The sequence below is a fragment of the Colossoma macropomum genome, unplaced genomic scaffold (genome assembly GCF_904425465.1).
Source record: "Colossoma macropomum unplaced genomic scaffold, Colossoma_macropomum, whole genome shotgun sequence".
Classification (NCBI taxonomy): Eukaryota; Metazoa; Chordata; class Actinopteri; order Characiformes; family Serrasalmidae; genus Colossoma; species Colossoma macropomum.
The window spans coordinates 57,670,069-57,693,323 of record NW_023494792.1 but is presented as its reverse complement, the minus strand read 5'-3'; the positions used below and the strand labels follow the sequence as shown (position 1 = coordinate 57,693,323).

Here is a 23,255-nt window from a genome sequence, read left to right as displayed (position 1 = left end):
CTGAATCTCATATGGCTCCCTGCTCCCTACATAGTACACTACGTAGGAATTTATTCTGGATCCTGCAGCCCAATGGTGCAAAATATAGCAAAAAACAGTGATTTAGGACTCAAGCACATCCATACTCAATGAATGATGCACTGTTTGGCTATAGAGGCCAGAATTTCTAAACATCTATAGTTAGCACACTATTTAGGGAATACGGAGCCGTTTGGGATTCTGTCTGGGTTTGACACGACTTCTGACTGAAACAGGGACATTTGAAGCATGTAATCCATTAAAATGACATTTTTAGACTTTCTGACTGCCGTTTTACAGTTAATCATACTGTTAGTACTTTAATTCAGGCCTGTGATATTAATGATGGAGTTGTTCAGCCTGTTAGCTGGCTGACCAGCCTAGTTCTAGTTACGAAAGTAAATCGTCAGCCCCTCAGTTTAAACAAAAAGCAGGTTCTTACTTCATCAATATACTCGGTGGTCCATGTGAGCAGCATGAGAGTCAAAGTTCATTCCATTAACAGCACAAAGTGTTTTTTTTCCCAGTAATATACAATTCTGCTGTTGTGAGGCGGTAATAGGTGTGCACATTTCGTGGATTTTACAATGGCTTAGAAAGCGGCTCAGCCAGTCAGATTTAAGGACAGGAACTATCCGTTTTATAAAAACGTATAAAATGCACGTATGCGGTAGGTGTTTCTGATTTAATGGTCAATGAGAGTAGCTACAAGGTAGATGTATCTAATAAACAGGTAACTGTACTCTCAGATACAAATGTAAAGACACTAGAGCACCTTTCTTCCTTCATGTCTTTGTTTAGCTGCTGTTGTTCTAGTCTCGAGTCTTGCGCTTGCTCTAAATAGCTCTTCAAAAAAAGAGAAGGCCAATAGATGTGGAAGCAAATAAGCAGAGGACCACACCAGCAGTCAAAAGAGCTCCATTCACAGGCCTCTATTTGGCTTGGCCGCCTCAAGGAGGCAGGATTTACAATAGATCAACACGGCTGGTCCAGCCTTAAATGCAGTGTTGCTTCTTCGCTGTGTCATCTGGGGTCATATGGGCCAGGAGCAGCCCTCTAACGACAGGCAGGAGCTCCTGACACACCAAACATCAGCTCAATACCTTCAAACTACACGCTCTGGCTTCTTTACAGAGCAGCAACAATCACCCATTCATTATGAAGAAGCATCATCTGCATTACCCCAGCAATTAATAATAAAATGCAACATTTAAACAAACTACTATGAAAAATAAAGATCATAAAGCATATCAGCAAACATTGACTGCAATTCTGTCTGGATTTCTGAACAGCAGACGGTGTACTGAAACACACTGTCGCTCAGTGTCAGCGGATAAAACTAGTGGGTTTGATGAGATCCTTGCGCTGCCATTATTACTGCCACTTGTTTATACACCCAGGCATATTGCACAACTATAAACATATGTTATTGTTTACAGTGTTTAGTCACTCGGTTCATTCACTGGACGTGACATGCACCACTGCAGTGTCACCTGCATATTTATGCGTTTTTACTTACTCATTTTCTACTGCACATTATATTTTATGGTTGTTTTAGTATATATTTTTTAAATATATCTTTACTTATTCTATTTATGCATCTGTATAATAGCGTACGGCAATACTTTTGCTCTCGTTTTGCTCTTTACTGTACTTTGTGCTGCTGTAATAGAAGATTTTCCCTCTGGGATTAATAAAGTGATCTATCTACCTATCATTCTGTTTGTCTGTCTGTCAGACTGTCTGTCTATCTATCTATTTAAACAAATTAATATCTACCCATATGAGTGTAAGATAAAATATGATGTTTTGATGACAGAGAAGCATCAACTAAACATAACTTTACATTTTCAGTCCATATTGTGTCCACTCTTTATCATCCATTTCAAAAGACTTGCTTTAATGTTTTTTTATCTATCTATCTATCTATCTATCTATCTATCTATCTATCTATCTATAATGTTGGACATTCAATCTAAAAGATTATGCTTATATGCAAATGAAATCTGTTTCTAAATCAAACACAAACCTGATGCGTGCGCATGAAATAATTTCCAAAACAAAAAATGAAAAACAAAAATCATACTTATATATAAAATACCCCTCAACGACTTGTGGCTTATGGTCCTCAGCAATAACAAGGTCTCAGAATGTGTATCTTTTCCTAGCCTGTTCAAAAAGCATCTCAGGTGCCGCCTCACAACACTGCTTGAGAGAACGCCAAGAGTGGACAACACTGCATCACAGTAAAGGGGGGATAGTTATGGACTTTGTATAATTCCACGTCATTTTTAGTCTCTTTGACATCTCCACCGGTGGTCTAAAATGTGGAAAATAGCAAAAATAAGGAAAACCTAAGCAGCATCCAAACTTTTGACTGGTACTGCAGTTGAGCTTCGCAGTCTTGCTGTGCAGCACATGTTCGGATAGGGGCTTCGGTCGGAGCAGCGGCTCGCTGCGCTTGTGCTTTTCTCCTGGAGGATCCGCAGTATCAGGGATTTAGCGGAGTTTCTGCCTCACTGGCTGCCATCTTTGATCTGCCTGGCCTTTTGACAAACATTCTCTACCTCACTAATCCACATTAATGGCTGGGTTAGATTCCATCTTTTCATCGTGACGGCGGGAGCTGGAGAAAGTGAGGAGCGGATGAGTGAGGAGAGGTGGTGAGAGCAGGAAAGAGACAGAGAGAGAGAGACAGAGACAGAGAGAGAGAGAGAGAGAGAGAGAGAGAGAGAGAGAGCACGAGAGAGAGAGGGAGAGAGAGAGAGAGAGAGAGAGAGAGAGAGACAGACAGACAGAGAGAGGGAGGGAGAGGGAGAGGGAGAGAGAGAGAGAGAGACAGACAGAGAGAGGGAGGGAGAGGGAGAGAGAGAGAGAGAGAGAGGGAGTGACTGTGCTAAATATAAAAGTAACCCCCAGTTTTAAGTGCCTTTTCCTGTTTGATGCCACCCCAAAATCTCCTAGTCGCTGGATGTGGTGAAGGGGGCATGTTTCAGTAAACTAGCTCACAATGAAGGGTAATCAGCCGTGAAATGTGCCCAAGGCAAGAGCTTTAGGCCTTAACTCTTCTCCTCAGAGAGAGAGAGAGAGAGAAAACGCAGGGGATTAGGAATGTCATGAGTACAAGCAAGAAAATAACAAGATGTATATAGCCATGACGAAGTTACTGCAAAGAAAAAAAAAAAAGGCAAAGACGGAAAACAGGGGCACAAGCAAGGGAGCAAGAGGGAAAGGGAGCAAGAAAACATGGCAAAAAGCAGACAACCCTCATGTCAGAAAGTTAGCGAGGCAATGGGGGAGTTGATGGAGAAGACACATTTGGGGTTTACTGAACAAAATCTAGACTTGGCAAGAGTGTGTGTTTGCGTGTGCGGTTGTGTGTGTGTGTGTGTGTGTGGCTGCGAGAGTCTATGGGGACGCTGTAATAAAAGCCGTAAGGTTGTAGCGGTGGAGTTAGAAGCCTGGTGTTGAAGAAAGCAGTGGAACAAAGCACCCTCTGCCACTCACTCAAAACATCCTGCAGCCCCCATACAACCGGCCTGATTCTGTCGGTTCTGTAAATGAGAACAGGCCACACGCGGAGACCCCCCGCCCGCGCTTTCCACACTGGAGTTCTGAGCCTGGTTATAGTTTTCTACTATATGGGCTTTGGATCGCTCTATTACAGCCATACAGCCTTTATGCAGAAACGAGCAAAAGTACAGGCTGGCTAAACTCAAGCCAGCTACTACTACTGTTTTTAGCCATGTATATATGTATGTAGTATGTTTGACCATTTTTGACCATGTCACAGTGTCAGAAAGTCTATTTGGGATTACTTACCAACCTACAGAAAGTGTGTGATGGATTATGCAGTTTGCACTATGCTAATTGTTCCTGTATGTTACCCACTACTTGTTAGCTACTTCATAGCCTTATAGCTTTAGTGCAAATCTAAATAAGCTAATAAGTTAGTCTATATGATACTACTTGAAGGGGTACTCCCCCGATTTTTCAAAAATCCTACACAATTAAATGGTTAAGATGTAAACAAAGTCATTCAGAGCGCTTTGATGTGAAATGGTTCATTTTAGAGAAACATGCCGAGTCAGAATTGCTCACAGTGGTGGTGATAGGAACCAGACATCTGAACAGTTTGATGCCTTTAAAAGCTCCCTCACATGAAATAGTTATGAATACTCAGCCTGATATCCGAGACATTGTTTTATGGTAGTTTTGTGATAAAAACTAAGCCTAAAATGTATTTTAATCAATTTACTTGAATCCATTTATGATGGAGGTATACATAGAGGGTGTTCTAAGGTAAAACAGTCCCCAAGTAAACCTTATTTCAGATTTTCACATTAATTCAGATTCAGACTTGTGTTTAGACATGGTGACCCCGGTTCCTATAACCACCACTGTAAAGAAATCTGAGTTGATAAGTTTCTCTACAATAAACCATTTCACATCAAACCACTCTGAATGACTCTGCTCACCTCTCAAGTACTGAATTATTATTATTATTAAATTTTGAAAAATTGGTGGAATTCCACTTTAACAAATGGACATGATTAGAGACAAATGTGTGATGATGTAGGCATGTGCACAATGCTAATCACTGCTATATTATGCAGTCCTTTACTTTTTTTAGCTACATTAACCTCACAGCTCTAGCACAAATCTAAATAAGCAATCTTTGCACACATAAACTACTCTATTTAAGATTATTTAAAAAAAAATGATGTGGTTGGAGTCACGTGTGATGATTTAGGCATGCAGTTTGCACAAGGCTAATTGCTGCTATACCATATATACAGTAAGTTTATCTATTACTTGTTAGCTCTCCCTGCTAGAGAAACCAGCATATGTTTTGCTTTGGATGCTGGTATGCAGGTGACCAGCATGACCATCCTGGGAGAGCAGCTAAACCAGCACCAGACCAGTATAAACCAGCAGTAAAATAAAATGGAAACAGAATTCATGCTGGTCTGCGGTGGTCTTTTTAGCAGGAATATTAGTCTCACAGCTGCAGTCTAAAAAATCTAAAAAAAGCTATCTTTGGAAAATAAGCAAGTCTATTTAAGATTTCTAAACAAGCTGGCATGATTAGAGGCAAATGCGTGATGACTCACCAATGCAGTTTGCACAATGCTAATTGCTGCTATACTGCACATACATTTCCATTGCATTTTAGCTAAATTTACCTCACAGGTCTAGTACAAATCTAAATAAGCAATCCTTGGACACATAAGCTAGTCTATGTAAGATTATTTAAAAAATGAATGTGGTTGGAGTTACATGTGTGATGATTTAATCAACATGGGCTTTTGTTTCTAGCTGTATCTGAGCTCAGGACTGGCTTTCACTCTAACCTATTTGTAACTAGCAAAGATACTTTCTCTGGGTAGACAAAGCACTTTCTGTAAGATAAGAGTGTCTGCTAAATGCTGTAAATGTGAATGATGTGAATGATTTAAGCATCCAGTTTGCACAATGCTAAATGCTAATCACTGCTATACGAGTCATTCTATGGAAATGTCCATTTTTGTGTTTACATATAAAATATATACATTTTTGAAATATAAACATTTTAAAACACAATACATCATTTTAACAATTACACCTTTCTGAGTTGTCAATTTAGCAATATTGGTTTTTAAATCAATCATATAGAATTCCAAGCACCACAGAAGTGCTAGTCCTCACAGTCATGTGTAAAAGGTGAGGCCATATTCTGAGGTAAAAAATGTGTTTTGCTGCAATTTTAACTGCAATAATCTCTACATGACTATGAAATATATGATTCAAATGACATAAAGGAAACAAATGCAAAATAAATATTATAAAATATAGAATGAAAGTTGCTGTCCCCAGGAGTCGTGTTACTGGTGTTACTGTGTAACAAAATATCTCTTATTTTGAAATAAAAATCACACTGATGGCATCACTTGACTTCCTTTTACCTGTTTTCTGAGGATCTATGAAGAAAAGCACATGGTGAGTCCACTGTGTCTTTCAGTTATCAGAGATTTTCTCATTTAGTTCATGATTTCATATGAAGCTTTTAGTTGAAGTCACTGGTGTGACCTACGCTAATCTTAGATCATTGGGGGAAAAACAGAATACAAATGGATTAAATTCCATATTTTAGTGGATCTTCCATGATTGACAACATATGGTTTGATGCTCTGTAGCAGCCGTTTAGTAAAATGCATTTTTCATTAAAAATGTCTCTGGTGTTACCTTTCTTATGTGTAACACCAATGACGATCAGTAACACCAGTGACTCCTGTGGATGGATAAAAAAGTGGACGTTTCTGTAGGATGACCCATATTGCATATACATTTCAAATACTTTTTTAGCTATATTACCCTTGTAGTTCTAGTGCAAATCTGAACAAGCAGTTTTTGGACACATAAGCAAGTCTTTTTGAGAATACTTAACAATCTGTTGCGGTTGGAGGCGAGTGTGTGATGATTTAGGCATGCAGTTTGCTAATTGCTGCTGCATTATATATACGTTTCCATTACTTTTTTAGCTACATTAGCCTCGTAGCTCCGACACAAATCTAAATAAGCAACATTTGGACACATAACCAAGTCTCCTTCAGATTATTTAAAAAGCACTGACGCAACTGGACGCAAGTGTGATGAACAGGCATGATTTAGGTTAAGCTTCCATCACTTGACAGCTACATTAGCCTTGTAGCTCCACCGCAGAACCAACGAAGCAAACCAGATATGTCTTGGCTGATCATTTGAGGAAAGGAAAGAGTACAGCTTCTTTCATCTTGCGAAAATAACAGCTTGGTAGCATCAAGAAGTTTCCAGAATCGTCAGGTTTAGGACCACAAAATAAATAACCACAGGACTAAACGCAACACAACAGAGATCGGGTCACAGCACTCGACAGGGGGAACACCCTGCACCTGTTTAAAAAGGCGAGTTTAAGAGAGAACCCCCCGTCCGTCCTGCATCGGCCCGCTTCCCAGGACTCCCCTGGCCCTCGCCACATCACGCTGTTAAATGACTCCATTGAAGTCCTGTTTGCTCAAGTGGACCAGCCCAATTATCTCTCTGCTTTCAGAGCTCTTAATGACACCAATTAAGGCTGCTGTGAGGGCCGGGGCAGCGGGGTCAGTCGCTTGTAGTTTGCGTATGTGATGTGTGTATGTGTGAGGCTAAAACAGGGGGAGAAATGTGTGAGTGCGGTTGCGCTAAAGAGAGGGCAAGAGACGAGAACGAGAGGGGGGTGAATGTGTGTGCGTGTGCGAGTTGGCTCAACAGGGATTTACTTGGCTATTATACCAGTCTATTACCGGCGCTCTGTTAGTGCCCTCTCAATCTCCTTAGCTAACACTCTAACCCCCCTGCTCACTCAATGTGTGTAAATGTGGGCAGTGGATCTGCCCCCCCAACCTCACTCCCCCTCCCTCTGCAGCTCCGTACTCTGCTCTGCGCTCACACGGCTGTCAAAATGCAGCGCTGGTGCTCACAATACTCCTTCGGTAGAAATGGATCAGGGCCAAATGTTTAAAAAGAGCACGCTGGAATGTGTAAATGGGACTTACGAAGGCATCCAGTGTAATCAGGCTAGAAGCACAGACACATAATGAATAGTTGTAGAACAAAGTGTACGCAGTGGGCAGAAAGTTGAGCAATAATAAGTTAAAGAAAGTGCACTTGTATCTAAAAAGATATTTAAAAAGATTGACAGTATAATATTTTGGTTTATTTATTATATCGTCCCCCTTAAATTGATTTGTCTTTGAATTTAACTTCTCACTTTATTAGGATCGTCCACTATAGTCCCCTATAGATTTTCTACAGGAGTTTAAATTGTTAACAAACTATCTGTTAAAACTCAGTTGATTCCAAAACAGTGGTGGGATTAGGGTTAGGATTTGGACCAGGATGAGGTTTGGGTTTAGGTTTTGGGTTGAGGTTAAGGTTAGGGTCAGGATTAGAGCAGGTTTAGAGTTAAAAAAAAATACGGTCAGTTGAGGAGATATTTGGTTGAATGTAACTTGAAAGAAAATTAAGTATCTACAAAGCATCTAAAGTGAACTATCCAAATAAGTGTTACCGGAAATTCCATTTTTAAGATGTAAAATAAAGTCATTCAGAGTGGTTTCATGCGCAACGGTTCAGAAAAACTAACTCCGATTTCTTTACAGTGGTGGTGATAGGAACCAGAGGTCATAATATGTACAACACAAATATAGACATTTTATTTGCTACCCAAAACCACCAGTGAACCTACTAGTGTCTTATTGATATTTAATAGGTTTTTACATGTAATGTTGATAATGATAAAATAGTGGTGAATCCAAAAAGCTTTCTTTGGGGATTATTTGCCTTATATTGACCTGCATGTGCCTCTCTGCCAAGAATGGATTTTAAAAAGTGTATTTTATTTAAGTTAGTTTTAAACAATGTCGTAGGTATCAGGCAGCACATTTATGACTGTTTCATGTAATAGTTTTAATAATACCTGCCCTGTGGTGGTCCTGTCCACTGAAGAACAGGATGAAAGGGGGCTAAAAAGGTATGCAGAGAAACAGATGGACTACAGTCTGTAATTGTAGAACCACAAAGTGCTCCTAAAGGTAAGTGGAATTGATTAAATGGACAGTGAGTGTAGATACAAGGAGGTGTACCTAATGCAGTGGCAGGTTGGAGCATATAGCCATTTTGCTTATGATCCAAAACCACTGGCAAACCTGCATGTGTCTTATGCACTTTAATATTAAATGTTGGTGACGGTAAAATAGTGGAAAAGGTAGAAAAAAAAAATTAGGGACTATGTTACCTCACAACACTCTGCACATTCCCCTCTACCACAAATTGATTAAAATAAAAGGACTAACAAGACATTTTAGGCCCAAACATCATCACAAAACTATCGTGAAACAATGTATCAGACATCAGGCAGCGCATTAATAACCATTCCATGTAATAACTTGCTGTAAGGGAGCTATTCGATTCATTAAACTCCTCAGATGTCTGGTTCCTATCACCACCACTGTGAACAATTCTGACTTAAGTTTCTCTACAACAGCATTTCACATCAAACCGATCTGAATGTTTAGTGATTGTATTATGCAGATATTTTTGAAAAACTGGTGGAGCTCCCCTTCAATGTTTCCCTTAATACTGATGATAACCAGCTGCATTTCAAAAATTATGATTTTAACAAACTGAGAATTTGACTACTCAAAAAAAAAAAAATTTCATTTAAAGTTCTTAAATGCATGTAAGTCAGTGAAACTGAGTCAGCTGCATATCTTTCAATGAAATTCAGTGAGCTGTCAGATTTACTTTGTTAGTGTTTGTTTGGTCAGTGTATTCTTTTGAGTAAAACACAACACCTTTCCCATTGGCCCATCTATTTACATATTGTTGTACTTGTTTTACTCCCCCTCCATGTGTGGTCTTTTGCGTTGGCCCACCTTCCATTGTGAGTAAACTTCTCTTATACTCCACAGTTTATTGCCTAACCACATTGTTGTTGGCTGCAAGTGCAAGTCACCATGTAACTTGCTGCTGAGCACAATTCTACCGCAGCTCAATAGCGTGATAGTAACATGAAATTATGTAGCTCTAAAACTTATTTACTTTATTCTACTTTAATTAGTACTTATTACTCAACTGAGCATCTAAACAGCTACTTAACACAGCTGCGTGGAACCACTCGACATAGCGGTTTTAAATAAATCAAACATTTCAATTTAGGTAACACTTAAAACTACACACACACACATCATCTAAACCGCTTATCCTTCTGGGTCACGGTGGGCTGCTGGAGCCTATCCCAGCTGTCATTGGGCGGAAAGCAGGATACACCCTGGACAGGTCGGCAGTCCATCGCAGGGCACTAATCAGTCCAGTTCATTCATATTTACTCAGATCACTTTAGTGCGATTTACTTAAATTCGTTCAGTACATATCACTCAGTCAGCTCAGTTGTGTGGAACTACTTGACATAACATTTTTAAGTAAATCCAACTCTTTGTTTGAGTGTAAGCTATAGGATACTATTCAATCATAGACAAATGTTTGCGTGTTCCAGGCCAAATTATATGTTGTGAAAATAACTTTTGCACAGACCATATTTTATGTATTTATGGCACATTTACTATTTTATGTTTTATATTTTTTCCAATATTTTATGCTCAACACATAAATAGAAAATGTGCTAAAATTTGCTAAAAAAAATTAGTTTGTCCTCTGTAGAGCAGGGGTGTCAAACTCAACCACTAAATGGGCCATGTTAAAAATCTCACATCTGTAGGCCAGATGAAAAAAAAAATCATTTTAATTAATGTGCTATAACACGAACTGGCCATTGTTTATTCATAATACTCAAAAACCTCAGCTGTAAAATACAGGCACTTGTAGTAAACCTTGAAATATTACATGAATACTTGAAATGATCTAAATTTAAATGTCCCCAGAAGCTCAGTCTCTTAAACCTGCCTATCTGCTTGAACTGGACACCTGGCATCCTTTCTTTACTGCAAGTTCATTAAGACTTGGGCTCAGTTTCTGAGCTGCTGAGCTGACATTTGGCGTTTATATTGGTTGAACTGCAGCTGAAATGCAGTTAGTGTGTTTAGTGATATGACTGGTGTGGAATTGTGTAGGATTGAGGTGTAACTGCTGTCCCAAAGACTGTTATTGGGGTAGGAGAGTCAGAGAGCACATTATGTTGCAGTGCATGCTGGGGACTGTAGTGCAGCACGGATAGGATTGTGTCGTGGGCCTAATCTAGCCTGCAGGCCATGTGCAACCTTATTTTTATCTAGAGAATCAACAAAACATGTTAATTGGCTGGGGGTGTTGAAACTTTTGCATAGGACTGTATGCACATATCTTATTCAGTTGCAAATTAAACCATTTAATTTATTTACAATCATTACATAATATATCAGCTTTTACTGTTTTCTGTTTTTGTACTCGCCATATGTGAAAAGATACTTGGCTAATAAACGGTTCTATCAAAATAAAGTATGCTGCTGACCAACATGCAGATCCGGTCTGATGGCTGTCAGCCTTTTCAGCATATCATTCCTCCATCAGCCACTTACGAGAATAAATGTCGAGAAACAGCAGAAGCAAGTTCTCCTACTGTCTCAGTCAACACACAAAAGCCACATCGGGTTTCAAAGCTCGCCTGCTGCCCTGGCTTTAATTTAGATACAATATGAAGTCACTCAGCAATACCCGATCGCTATCTAACAGTGAAGGAAGCAAATTCTGTTATTAGGCCTCCCTGCAAAGGCATACAAATATCACACCTGGCACAGTCTCCACAAACCCTAAGCTAAAAAGGCTCGAAAAAGCCTGCAGCAAAAACAACAAGGCAAATTCTTAGGCATAAAACCTCTTCAATGGAGCACAATTTTCACACTTTTACAAGCGCTGCTTAACAGATTAATGCAGCCTGGGCTTCGTTAAAGAGGAGCAAGGGAGCAAACACATGCATTCACATTTACAGCTGGCCAGAAGAGTCATTTACAGCTGTGTTTATACTGGGCTGAAGCCACAGAATACAGACAATGCGCTACAGATGAGAGAACGTATATATGTGATTATCCAAGTGGATATACCAGAGAACATATGGAACTCAGTTCGAATATATACATTACCTTACTTATTATTACCTTACTTAAATGGGTTCAAATAAGAAATGTGAGCGGGCCAGTTGTTCTTGTTCAGTCTCCCTAAACAACATTACGTTATAACCAGGGTTGGGATGTAATGGTATACAAGTATTGGGAATATGTATTCAGTATACAGAACACATTACATTTGTACATTTTTAGGAGAATGTTTTTAGAATATTTACCCACTAAATAAAAAAAATATAAAATATTCAAAAGAAACTCAATTAATGCTTGTTTATGAGCTATTTTAGAATCAGCACAAAACATTTAGCAAACATATTTGTTACACAAATTCTAAGGAGGACCGCAGTTAATGGCTTCTCTACACTAAAGTACCTGCTAAGCCTGAGTAGACTGATCTCAGTGTTGCTGAGCTCTGCTAAAGCCTGAGTAGACTGATAAATCAATGTGATGATCAGTTATTAATCTCAGTGTTACTGAGCTCTGCTAAAGCCTGAGTAGACTGATAAATCAATGTGATCAGTTATTAATCTCAGTGTTGCTGAGCTCTGCTAAAGCCTGAGTAGACTGATAAATCAATGTGATCAGTTATTAATCTCAGTGTTACTGAGCTCTGCTAAAGCCTGAGTAGACTGATAAATCAATGTGATGATCAGTTATTAATCTCAGTGTTACTGAGCTCTGCTAAAGCCTGAGTAGACTGATAAATCAATGTGATCAGTTATTAATCTCAGTGTTACTGAGCTCTGCTAAAGCCTGAGTAGACTGATAAATCAATGTGATCAGTTATTAATCTCAGTGTTACTGAGCTCTGCTAAAGCCTGAGTAGACTGATAAATCAATGTGATCAGTTATTACTCAGCAGTTTGAAAAGATGTGGTGGCAGAAAGCCTGTTCTAGCCTTAGCCCTCCTAGCATTAGTGGTATCGTGTGATTGGGGGAGTCCTAACTAGTGGGTGGAATTGGATGCAAATAAATTGGGGAGAAAATTGGGGAAGTTTGGGAAAATTGGGGAAAAAATAAAAAAATACTTTCAAAAGCTATGACTACAGAATATTTTATTCAATGTTTCACACACTGCACTACATTGAATTAATTAAACAGGACTAATTATGCGGTCTTTGTAATGAAACACAAGAGTTGTTTTTCAAGTACTTGGAATATCTACAATATGCTGCATGATATACTGTGATACAATGTGACATAATTTATAACAATAACAAATATTATTAGATTGCCCAACCCTAAATATATTCCTTGTTTAATTTAGAAATGTTAGTTATAAAAATATTAATACAATACTATTATATTAATAGTATAATAATAATGATAATAATAATAATAACAATAATAATAATAATAATAATGAAAATAATTAAAAAATACAGAGAAAGGGTGTGCGTGCAGTGTGTGTGTGTGTGTGTGTGTGTGTGTGTGTGTGTGTGTGTGTGCGCGCGCGCATGCGGTGTGTGTGTGTGTGTGCGGTGCGTGTGTACCCCTGACATGCAGCAGCTCCATGTGTAAATGGCGCTTATTAAGGTAATTGTAGAGTCAGAAGTGCCGGCTCTCTGGTTTCCACTCACAGGGACGTGTGAAAAGGCTGTATTCTTTAAGAGGACAGAAACAGGACATGCCTCAGCAATGCTAAACACTAACATACCACAGACTGGAGCATTCTCCAACTACTGAACATATGCTGTTCAACTGACCATTACTCACCCATGTGCTAAAGCCATCACTGAGACAATTAAATACAGTCACGGCCTCTTGGCTGCTAAATACAGCTGAGGGGCCATAGATTAGGCGTTTGTTTGATCCTTATTTTCACCATCTCTGACATTCGACTCAGGAAGTGCTGACTGAAGAGCATATGGAACAAATGTTTCTGTCTATATAACATAGGCCCTGCTAATCCACTCAAAGTGTTTTGCGGAGTTCTCAGTACCCACAGAAGAAGTATTTGTCCAAACTCGAAATGACTAATCTATCAATCAATCACATTTCTGATTCAAGTTCTCATAGCTCCTTTAACAGGTTTTGATTTGCATTTATCATATTTGTTCTTCTTATTTTTATTACCTAAACAATTTTTAATCTGACAAGATGGAGTCACTTTTGACATTGGCACTCAGGCCCTCAAGGCCAAATCAGTTCAGGAGAGAACAGTTTAGTGCAGCCAAAAGGATGTTTGATAGAGGTCTGGAAATCATGTGAAATGGATAAAAAACTGGGGACTGTACAGTTTAAAAGCTGCATCACTATTAGGATTGATGAGGACTGAAAACTGCACTACCATGAAGACTGTAGAGACGTATCTGATGGAGGTTGTTTATTTTGGACAGAATTTTGTTGGGCTACAGTCAATTTCATAAAGATTGTTGTCTGAACCTGGAAGAAGCCCAACAAAACTTTATGTGAATCTGACTGTAGCCTGACAAAATTGGGTCCAAATCAAACTGTACCTGAACCCGACTGTGCAAAATTCTGGCTAAATCCAACTGTACATGATAACATGCTGCCTGAATCCGAGTGTGGCCTGACAAAACTCTGTCTGAAATAGACAATACCTGACAAATTTTTGTCTGAATCTGACTGTACATGACAAAATTCTACCTGAATCAGACTGTACCTGAAAAGTTCTGCCTGAATCAAACTGTACATGACAAAATTCTACCTGAATCAGACTGTACCTGAAAAGTTCTGCCTGAATCAAACTGTACATCACAAAATTCTACCTGAATCTGACTCTACATGACAAAAATCTGCCTGAATCTGACTCTACATGACAAAATTATGTCTGTGTTTGACTCTGCATGACAAAATTCTGCCTGAATCAAACTGTACATCACAAATTTCTGTCTGAACTTCTTGGAGCCTGCCAGAATTCTGTCCAAATCTGATTGTAGTCTGACAGAATTTTGTCTGAACTGGCTGTAGTCTGACAGATTTCTGACAGAATTTTGACATTATAACATTGATACTCATGATTTTTTTTAACTAGAAAATATCGTACTAGATAACCCCCAGGCCTAGTCTGATCCTGACAGAATTCTGTGTAAACTGACTGTAGCCTAAAGAAAACCTGTCTGATCCCGACTGTAGATCAACAAAATTCTGTCTGAACCCGACTGTAGAAACTAGGTTTGAATTCAAAACTTTGTGCTGTAAGTCCAGCCAGAATAGACACAAACAGAATATTCTCTGACTACATTTGGTTTCAGATCAATATTTTAGGCCTGATTAAAGCTCTAATCCACAGTGGTTACACATCGCCTGCAGTCACAGGACTAATTCACAGTCTCTCACACTCGGTTGTGACCTCTAACCCTGGAGTTTTTAACAGAGCTCTCAGGCCTCAGGCTGTGCTCTGTCTGTCTGTCAGTGCTAAGATAACAGGGCTTGTCAGCAGAACTCTGCCACACCGCATGGATTTCTGTCCATCACTACATGAACTCTATAAGGCCCATCTCTGTAAAGGCCTATCACTCCATCTGCTTCAGCTGCCCAATTTGTACTGCGTATGTGCGACACTCTTCATGCAAGTGCAAAGCAAATCAGATTTTACAGCATTATCTGATGCACACTGCACATGGATAAGCATTTTATCATTCATATTCATATCAGTTTTCCACGCTGGATTAGCATTTTATGTTGCTTGCTATGAATATAATTGTTTATCAGTGTAAACTACTAGTTTTAAGGCTTGAATTTACTACCTGAGTCACTTTGCTTTGCATTAGCCTGCATTGTAAAACACTGTAAAAACTTACAACAGTAATTACAATGGTATTACAAATATATTACAAGGTATTATAAGGTTACTATTATTAAAATTACTTGACATGGTTCAGACAGACATATTGAACTAGCATTAATTACAATGATGAATTAAATGTTCGCAAAAATAAGAGTCACAATCAATCAATTGTAATAATAATAGCATAATGGCTTGACATCCAATAAGACATTACTACACATTTATTGTACGCTGGTTGTTGCTGCTGTTTATAGGTTCTCTATAACTGGTCTACATCTGCCTTTTAGTGTTCTAAGCAGTTACAAAGTCTTGTTGAAGTACTGATGATGTCCATGGTGTGTATTGTGTCATAAGGTATTATGATAACAATTGCCCACCCTTATTCATAATGGTGCAAATTGAACATGAGACTTGGGCCCAATCCCATTTCACCCCTCGCCCCTACCACTGTGCCCTACACCTCTGTTTTGTGCGTTCATGCCTAGGGGTAGGGTGTCCTGATTTTTGTTGAGATGGAGGGGTGGGGTGAAGTGTTAGGGCTACATGACCCTCCAAACAGAGGTTTTTCAGAGGCACAGTCCAAACAGAGTGTTATGAGAAAAAATAGAAAAACCGGCAAGATGCCTGAGCAAGCGACCAAAGAAACCCACAAATGTGAGAATTTTCTCTGTTAAAAATTATAATAACCACTGTTTTATCTAAGCTTAATGTCATTTCAATGTATTGTGATCCTTTTCTTCATAAGAAGCATAAAAAATCACTGATAGTATGCTGATGTTTCGGTAGCCAGCAGCAAAATTTCCCGTTCCACCTTAAATAGTCCAGCAGTTCTGACACCTGAGGTTCCAGAATGTAACTGCTGCTCCATTTAAGGTGGAATGGGAAAATTTGAACAAGAAGCTGGCAAATAGCTGACTTCAGCTTCATATCACCAAGAATTAGGAGTGGGTGACAGTAAATAATTGTCACATCCCCCCCTTTGAAGGCATATGATGCCCTAAATCCCGGCCCAGCAGTGCGGTATCTAAACTATACCCTCCTCTTCTATCACTGCAGACTGGCAGGGTCGCCTACAGAGCAGCGCTAGTAGCTGTTAATGAAGTAATGCTCTTCTTTATTTGAGGGTCCCATTTCATAGGGAAGATTTCAACTACTACATCTTGCAACTCAGTTCCAAGGAGCAAGCTGACACTCAAAAACAAGGGGTAGGGGTAAATCTAAGAAATGGGATTGGGCCATGGATTAGGTAGTAACTGGGCCTATAGATGTAATCCAGGCAAAATGATCAGAGGGATGGAAGGGGCTTGTTGATGTCTGGGTGGCTGTGTGGTCCCTGCTGCTTGTGTCTGTGGAAGGGGGCTCTGATTAGCACTTTAAAGAGGACCCCCAGTCTCTGAACAGACAGCAGGCTCTGACATGGTGCATTGCGGAGCTTTCACGGAACGTCTGTTTAGTGCAGGCTTAGGTTTAATAATGATCCTCAGATAGCTGTACAAGGCCGCACAGAGGGAGCACAATGTAATCTCAATGACAGCCGTCAAGAAAGGAGGACATTACCTCAGTACACATTTTAAAGCAGGCTCTGATACAGGTGGCTTCAAAATCCTCATGAAAAAATTCTGCCTGAATCCGACTGTACATGACACAATTCTACCTGAATCCGACTGTACATGACACAATTCTCATGAAAAAGCAACTTGAAAAAGAATAAAGTTTTCAGATCTTAGATATTTATGATTTGTTTAAACCCAAATCATTAATGTAGATAGCAAGAAGCTGAATATGCACAAAAATATGCACAAAATCATCATTTATAAGGTATAAATAATGGGAGGTATCTAATGAGTTTTGACTGCATTTGGAAGCGAAGAAAAAGAACCTGATTTTATATGTATGTGTGTGTGTGTGTGTGTGTGTGTGTGTGTGTGTGTGTGTGTGTGTGTGTGGAGGGGCGGTGTGGCAGGTTGGCTTGTGCAGGTGTGCTGTTGACGGTTTTATCTCTCTGAATCAGCTGTTGAGAGGTTTCCCAGAGCACGGCCAATGTCCACAACTCCTCATTCCTCTTCAGAACTCCAACATTTCATTAAATTAATCAACGTCTTAATCGAGCAGTCACATTCCAAACTTCACAGAAATGCAGACGCACACTCAGTCACTCGGGACTGTGGTGCTGTGGAGACCACCCCTCATTTATTCCATTTCCTTATGTATTCATATAAAGATATATTAAACAGAAAATGACATAGAAGCTTCAACAAGTAAATATAATATAAATTTTTCCAGTATTCAGTGTGTCCACTCTTTGGTGGTCTATCAGGTCTTTCATTCTTTTCAGGAGACTCATTTTCAGAAGTTGCTTGCGTTTTCTGCATCTTATGATCCACCTTATCCAAACACATTCAGTGGTGTTGAGGTCTGGACTCGGGGGTGGTCAGTCCATTGTTCAGCTTCTTTGTTTTATGTGTCCGTCTCCTTTTCTCAGTGAGGTTCTTCTTGACAGCTACACATCCTTTCAGACCCATAGCGCTGAGTCGTCTTCTCACAGTGGAAGGATGGACAGAAACACCTGTGGATGTTTTCAGATCTGAAGCAGCTTGATTTTCTCCTCTCTCTCAAAGATGAAAGCTTTAAGTGCTGTTTATCTGATGGGGGCAGTTTTGGTGTCGACAAGGTCTTCCAGGTGGTTGTTAGGAGCCCCATTTTCTCTGTAGCGTTTAATCATTTTTAACCCCTGTTTTGGGAACTCTTATTTTTTCACCTACTCTGGGTTGTCTTTCTCCTTCCTTATGCAAGTGAATTATATCAAATCTCCTCTGAAATATATATAGAAAAATGAATTGCTTGTACTTAATGGTTGTTTTGACAGGAAATCAGATTAATGAAGCATGGTTTCTGACTTTTGCACAGTACTGTGCACTGAAAAAAGTGATGTATTGACTTAATGACTGATTTAATAATATATATTAAAATAGCAACACAATTGTGTCTTTCATTTTACTTACGTTTGGTAACAATACAATCTTAATAAAAAGGTGCCACAAACTTTGTGTGATGCCACAGAAGGATCACTTTTTATTCTGTAAAGAACAATATTAGAAAAAGAGCTCTGTGAGTGAGAAGAACTTTCACATCATGTAAAGGTTCTTCTCCAAGAACATTTACATTAAAAGGAGGTTCTTTAAACTTCAAAAAGGTTCTCCACACTCACATCTCAATTACAAAAAAAATGATTCTTTAAAGAACCATCTATGGAAAGATTTTCTTTAGGGAACCAAATATGGTTCTTCTGTGGCAAAGAACCCTCTATTCTTTTAATCCTCAGTTGAACAACGTTGCTTCAGGGCAACAAACCCATTTTCCTCACTTTACAATAACTTTATACATATTTAACAACAATGACAGGGTTAACAATAAAGGGCAGAGTTTGAGTCAATAACAAGCATGTACTTGGTCAGACTGTCTCTTAGTGGACACTTTAACATTCACTTAACATTCAGTATCATTTGTTTTTATGACAATTCACAGAAATATGTTTGTTGCCTAGAAGCAACATTTTGCGACAGTGGAATGGAGTCTCACCACTTCAGAGAACACAGCTCAATATCATTTCTTCCCATTGTTGCACAATGTTGCCTCAAGGCAACATACACCGACCGCTGCACACATCATTATTTAAAAATGTTTTTGAATTTAATAATCAGGTCCACTTCATGCAAGAAAAGTGAACTGAATATTTTTTTAAAAAAACTGCTCTCATAACGTGTGCAGTAGAGGGTTAAGGGTTCAGTGTTGAAATGCATTTTATTTATATGAACATGCACATTTGAGGCAAGGATTTTGCTTCTAGTTCATCACTGGAAATCACTCAGTGACCACAATACACTGATCATGTATTAGCACATTGGTTTTCTGTCTTCATGTCTGAACTGTGAGCAGGTGCTGCAAGTGATCCTTTGCTGTTAAATCTGACTGTCATTTCACATATTCTACTACCTCAAAGTCTTCCTTTTACTGACTTAGTCATATGTGAAAGTTTAAATCAGGTTTTGTTGACTGTGAAAATAAGCAAAAAAAAAAGTTAATGCATCCTCTGCAGGGAACACACTTAAATATTGCATTTTTGGCAATTTCCTAGAGCACAATTTTTTTTTTTATTTGCTTAGTTTAATTGCAAAAAATAAATAAATAAATAATAAAAAAAAGTATATATATATATATATATATATATATATATATATATATATATATATATATATATATATATATATGCCATAAATTTTGCTCAGGACACATTTTATGTTTTGTGGTTTTTCCCCTAATATATAAAATTCAGCAGGCAAGCAATAATTATAATGTGCAGAAGCATGTTCTCAGTAGAGAACGGGAGAACAGAGAACACAATTCTATTGTTCCACATTTGTTCTTCTAATGATATGACATAACTTCTGCTCTAATACCAGCTAGACTGACATATGACTGTCCACTGAGGTGGTCGGTACTGGGCATCAGCCTACAACTCAAACAGACAAGCAGGAAAAGTCAAATCTCCAGACGGACACAAGGTGGAGGCTGTCAGCTGTCAGTCAGGAATGGGAAGTGGACCTGAAGGTCAGGAGGAGCCACTCTGCAGAGTGGGGTGGTGTGGCGGTTAGACGAGTGAATGGAATACCAAATCCCTAAAAGCAGCAAAGTGAAGGTCAGGATTCCTTCATAACTCTGTTCCTAACACTGTCACAGCCCCTCTTAACCTTGTGTACACTTTTAAGAAGGAGTCTTAAGAGTGGCAGTGGCTGAGGGGCCTCAAGACAGTGTGTGTGGACGGGGTCTAACAATGTGCTCACACACTTCTACATTACACCCCGCAGACACGCATTCACAGCGTGTATCCTGTAATGAGGACTGGCAGCTACTGCCGTACGATATGGACAGCATTTCGGTATTGCTAGACATTACTTGGATGTACTTGGCGTACATTAAAAATGCATTGGTGAATTAATAAAGTGACATGATTAAGGATTGGCTTGCAAGAAACTCATCTGGAACTGTAACTGGTACAGTAAAAATTGAGTTACAAGGCTCATTTGTATGCAATTTCACGATCACAAAGGCCAATATCATAGTACATTGTTACAAATAAAGGTTCTGTGCAGGTAAATTTTACATTCGTAAAGGTACAAACAATGTAAATGTTCCCTCAAAGGTACAACAGTGGTTTTAAGGTCCAACTGTGAACCTGAAATAAGTTTTTCCAGGTGAAAAGTTCGTATTTGCACCTTTTCATAACAGAATGTTTTAAAACAGAACAGTAAAATAAAAGCCTGGAGACGAGACGGGGTGTGTGGAGTCAGTACAGCTTAGAAAATAGCATTTCAGTGGATTATGGTTCAGTTATGTTCCCTGACTAAAGGTACTGAGATGGACCCTTGAGGGAACCACCCCAGTGACAAGAGGGGCACTGCCCCAGTGACAGTTTAGTACCTTTATTATGAAGATTAATTGAGATTATGAAAAGATGTGTACCTTTCCCCTGAAAAACTTATTTAAGGTACACAGCTGGACCTTTGCCGTACCTTTCTGAGCATATTTACATTGTTTGCCCTTTGATGAAAACAAATGTACCTTTTTTCTGATAGTATATGTCGCTTTTAATCCATGGCAGATGTTGTAAGCTGTTTTAGGTGTTCTGTACTTCTGTAGATGTGCAGTCAGTTTTACTTGCTTGTGTTGAGTGTCTGAGCTCTGACAGCAGAGCTGGATGATGTATCGTTTGCTAATCATTGCAATCTCGAAAATAAAGGTACTAAAGTGTCACTGGGGTGGTTCCCTCAAGGGTACATCTCAGTACCTTTAGTCAGGGTACATAACTGAACCATAATCCACTGAAATGATATGTTCTAAGCTGTACTGACTCCACACACCCCGTCTCGTCTCCAGGCTTTTATTTTACTGTTCTGTTTTAAAACATTCGGTTATGAAAAGGTACAAATACGAACTTTTCACCTGGAAAAACTTATTTAAGGTTCACAGTCAGACCTTAAAACCACTGTTGTACCTTTGAGGTACATTTACACTGTTTGTACCTTGAAGAACGAAAAATGTACCAGCACAGCAACTTTATTTCTAACAGTGTATACGGTGTCAATGCACCTTAAAAATATAGAATTACAGTAGAATGTCGTACAGTTATGTTTCCTAACTATAGGTACTGAACGTCCCCTTGGGAATACCACCCCGGTGATGTGAGCGATGCCACTCCAGTGGTGGTTTAGTACCTTTTTTTGGAGAGTGTAGACTCGTACAGGCCTTTCAGGCCAATAAACTCACCTACCAGTTCACACCAAGTGACTTTTGCCTGATAAATAAATTACACAAATCTAATAGATATAATTTTCAACATAACAAATAATGCAGGAACGTCACATTTAAATATGGTGGTGATTAAACCCAAGCAAGAAAAGTGAAAAAGACAACAAAAAGTTATGAGAACAGGATTATAAGAGCAGTGGTATATAGTATTGGGACAGCCGCAAACTTTCAGGGACTTCGTCCAGTTCCTTGCAGCCTGACCGCTGAGCGGGACAGATTTACAGCAAAAGAATGAGCGTGATGCACTTTAAACAATCCAAACTTTTCCCTAAATCTCACCAAGACAGAATCAATCTGACCAACCTAAGGAAATCAGAAGCTTCTTAATGACTGGAGCAGACAGAATCACAATAAACCACCTGTAGACTAAAGAGTGAATGAGAGACTTTCAGAATTGACTCAATTTGGAGCCGAACAGCTACACTATTCATTTATTTACGCCAGAAATGAGACTCGGTTATTTAATAATAACATTGATGGGTCATTATGAGCTCAAGGCTTTTCAGATGTAGCTCATCTGACCCTGTAAAAGGAGCAGCATTTGTCCTAAACTCTGTCCACACTTGGCCTTGGTGTTCTCCAAAGAGCAGCCGCTCACTGTAGCTCAGCTAATACCTGCATTAGCTCTGACTGTCCGCACTGAACTCACTCAACACAGCAAACCTCTGTGACTCCAGCTGGAGAAACATAGTAGAATCCCAGCACATGAAGCACAGCTGATGTGATTAGGAGAACCTGAACCTGGACTACGTGTTAAAGTGTAGAACCTTTGGGAGAACCTCGAGCACAGAGCATGAACTACACCCAGCAAACTTTCTGAAAGTACTCAGAGCTCTTAAAGCAGAGAAATCGGAGAGTGAAGTCAGCGCGAGCCGCTGCAGCTCATCTTACTTGTTCGTAGCTGTTCCGTCCAAACTTTCCAAAACTTTCTCCCGGAGCTGGAGCTCGAGCTGCCCTTCGAGATGTTCCGCGAGTCACTTCTCTGCTCTCGGCCAGCAGCACGCGAGTTGGAGCGTCTCGTGAGGAGGGAAAAAAGTGTACAAATTCCACTTCAGATCAAACAAAATCCTCTCTTCTCCTCCAGGAGCTGGTTCTGGTTCTCTCTGCGGAGAGCGCGCGCTCCTCTCGCCGCGCTGAGAACAAAGCCGGCTGATCTTCAGCTGATCTCTGGCTGATCTCTGCGCTGCTGTTCCCTCCAGAGTTCCACAACTTTCCTCGAAGTGCTCTCGGCAGAACGCAACAGGTGGGAACGAAACGCTGTGAGTCTTTTATCCGCCTTTAAGCGCAGACAGCGCGCGGAGAGGGGTGTGAGGGGGTGGGAGGGACGGGGGGGGGGTCAGAGTCTGATGGAGGGTTCCGAAAAGTTTCTCTTCTCGTCTGTTTCCCAAAGTTTTCTCTCCAGACGCGAACCAGAGAAGCCCTTCTTACACGCGCCGAACTGTGTTACAAAGAGATCTGCGCGTGCGGAGCTGTCTCGCTCTCGCAGTGAATGGGGGGTTTGG

At 39.6% G+C, this 23,255-nt stretch overlaps 1 protein-coding gene across 1 annotated transcript in view; it reads right to left on the bottom strand.

The window, feature by feature from the left end:
* The window catches only part of wnt5b (wingless-type MMTV integration site family, member 5b), a 148,066-nt gene extending 124,835 nt beyond the window's left edge, over nucleotides 1-23,231 (bottom strand). Inside the window, exon 1 of the mRNA XM_036577662.1 lies at nucleotides 22,645-23,231. The gene's annotated coding sequence lies outside the window, so the exon portion shown is untranslated. The remainder of the gene's footprint in view (nucleotides 1-22,644) is intronic.
* Nucleotides 23,232-23,255: the final 24 nt, after the last annotated feature.